Below are 3,316 nucleotides of genomic sequence, written 5' to 3' on the forward strand. Positions count from 1 at the left end.
GCCCGTGGCTAGGGGATGGTTGGAGTTTATCCAATGCTCAATCATTCCCACTAGCAACCGGTCTGAAGTTACTATAGACCGGGCCATCATGATTCATAGCATCATGATTGGAGAAGAAGTATAAGTTCATGAGGTTATAGCCCAAGAACTTTATAAGGTGGCGGACAAGTCCTCTACCTTGGCAAGGTTAGCCTTTCCTCATCTCATTTGTCACCTTTGTTATTCAGTTGGAGTTGACATAGAGGGAGACATCCTCATTGATGAGGACAAGCCTATCACTAAGAAAAGGATGGAGCAAACAAGAGATCCCACTCATCATAAAATCCCTGAGATACCTCAAGGGATGCACTTTCCTCCACAAAACTATTGGGAGCAAATCAACACCTCCCTAGGAGAATTGAGTTCCAACATAGGACAACTAAGGGTGGAGCACTAAGAACATTCCATCCTCCTCCATGAAATTAGATAAGATCAAAGAATCATGAGAGATGAGCAACAAAGGCAAGAAAGAGACATTGAGGAGCTCAAGCACTCCATAAGATCTTCAAGAGGAAGAACAAGCCGCTATCACTAAGGTGGACCCGTTCTTTAATTTCCTTGTTCTTTATTTCCTGTTTTTCGAATTTCCATGCTTATGTTATCTATGTCTGTGTCTTATGATCATTAGTGTCTTAGTGTCTATGCCTTAAAGTTATGAATGTCCTATGAATCCATCACCTTTCTTGAGTGAAAAATGTTCTTAATTGAAAAAGAGAAGAACTGCATGAATTTTGAATTTTATAACAGATTAATTATATTGATGTGGTGGCAATACTTTTGTTTTCTGAATGTATGCTTGAACAGTGCATATGTCTTTTGAATTTATGCTTAAACAGTGCATATGTATCTTGAATTTGTGGTTCATGAATGTTGGCTCTTGAAAGAATGATGAAAAAGGAGACATGTTACTGAGGATCTGAAAAATCATAAAAATGATTCTTGAAGCAAGAAAAAGCAGTGAAACAAAAAAAAGGAGAAAAACGAAAAAAAAGAGAGAAAAAGAATAAAGTTGTAATCCAAGGCAAAAAGAATGTGCTTAAGAACCCTGGACACCTCTAATTGGGGACTCTAGCAAAGCTGAGCCACAATGTGAAAAGGTTCACCCAGTTATGTGTCTGTGGCATGTATGTATCCGGTGGCAATACTGGAAGACAGAGTGCTTTGGGCCACGCCAATCATTCTGATTTTCAAAGGATAGAGTGAGATGCCAAAACTGTTTAGAGGCAAAAAGCTAAAAGCCCCGCTCATCTAATTAATACTGATCTTCATAGATGTTTTTGGAATTCATTGCATATTCTCTTCCTTTTTATCTTATTTGATTTTCAGTTGCTTGGGGACAAGCAACAATTTAAGTTTGGTGTTGTGATGAGCGGATAATTTATATGCTTTTTGGCATTGTTTTTAGTATGTTTTTAGTATGTTTTAGTTAGTTTTTATTATATTTTCATTAGTTTTTAGTTAAAATTCACTTTTCTGGACTTTACTATGAGTTTGTGTGTTTTTCTGTGATTTCAGGTATTTTCTGGCTGAAATTGAGGGATCTGAGCAAAAATCTGATTCAGAGGCTGAAAAGGACTGTTGATGCTGTTGGATTCTGACCTCTCTGCACTCGAAGTGGATTTTCTCGAGCAACAGAAGCCAAATTGGCGCGCTCTCAACGGCGTTGGAAAGTAGACATCCTGGGCTTTCCAGCAATGTATAATAGTCCATACTTTGCCCGAGATTTGATGGCCCAAACTGGCGTTCCAAATCAGCTCAAAATTGCCCGGCGTTAAACGCCGGAACTGGCACAAGAATGGGAGTTAAACGCCCAAACTGGCACAAAAGCTGGCGTTTAACTCCAAGAAAAGACTCTACACATGAAAGCTTCAATACTCAGCCCAAGCACACACCAAGTGGGCCCGGAAGTGGATTTTTATGTCATTTACTCATTTATGTAAACCCTAGGCTATTAGTTCTCTACAAATAGGACCTTTTACTATTGTATTTTCATCTTGGTTCTTCTGGTTCCCTCTCTGGGACCGAAGCCAATGATCACCATTATCACTTATGTATTTTCAACGGTGGAGTTTCTACACACCATAGATTAAGGTTTGGAGCTCTGCTGTACCTCGAGTATTAATGCAATTACTATTGTTCTTCTATTCAATTCAGCTTATTCTTGTTCTAAGATATTCATTTGCATCCAAGAACATGATGAATGTTATGATTATGTGACACTCATCATCATTCTCACTTATGAACGAGTGCCTGACAACCACTTCTGTTCTACAAGCAAACAAAGCTTGAATGTTTAGCTCTTGGATCCCTTGATCAGAATCTTCGTGGTATAAGCTAGAATTAATGGCGGCATTCAAGAGAATCCGGAAGGTCTAAACCTTGTCTGTGGTATTCTGAGTAGGATTCAATTTATTGAATGACTGTGACGAGCTTCAAACTCCTGAAGGTTTGGCGTTAGTGAAAGACGCAAAAGAATCAATGGATTCTATTCCAACCTGATTGTGAACCGACAAATCATTAGCCGTGCCGTGACAGGGTGCGTTGAACATTTTCACTGAGAGGACGGGAATGTAGCCACTGACAACGGTGATGCCCAACATACAGCTTGCCATGGAAAGGAGTAAGAAGGATTGGATGAAGACAGTAGGAAAGCAGAAAGACGGAAGAGACAAAGCATCTCCATACGCTTATCTGAAGTTCTCACCAATGAATTACATAAGTATCTCTATCTTTATGCTTTATTCGTATATCATCCATAACCATTTGAATCTGCCTGACTAAGATTTACAAGGTGACCATAGCTTGCTTCATACTAACAATCTCCGTGGGATCGACCCTTACTCGCGTAAGGTTTATTACTTGGACGACCCAGTGCACTTGCTGGTTAGTTGTGCGAAGTTGTGATAAAGAGTTGAGATTGCGATTGAGCGTACCATGTTGATGGCGCCATTGATGATCACAATTTCGTGCACCAAGAATCCATTGATTCTTTTGCATTTGTCATCATGCCCAACTTTCGCGAGTTTGAAGCTCGTCACAGTCATCCAATCCCAGAATCTTATCATGCCATCTTTTTGCTTTCTCCTTGTAAATTTTTGCATTTTCGAAAGCATTGAGTCTGAATTCTTCTAGCTCATTTAACTGGAGCAAACATTTTTCTCCAACTAACTTGGCATTAAGGTTTAGGAACCTGGTTGCCCAGTAGGCCTTATGTTCCAGTTCCACTGGCAAGTGACAGGCTTTTCCATACACAAGCTGGTATGGAGAAGTTCCTATG

Source organism: Arachis duranensis, chromosome 1, assembly GCF_000817695.3.
Source record: "Arachis duranensis cultivar V14167 chromosome 1, aradu.V14167.gnm2.J7QH, whole genome shotgun sequence".
NCBI classification, from domain to species: domain Eukaryota; kingdom Viridiplantae; phylum Streptophyta; class Magnoliopsida; order Fabales; family Fabaceae; genus Arachis; species Arachis duranensis.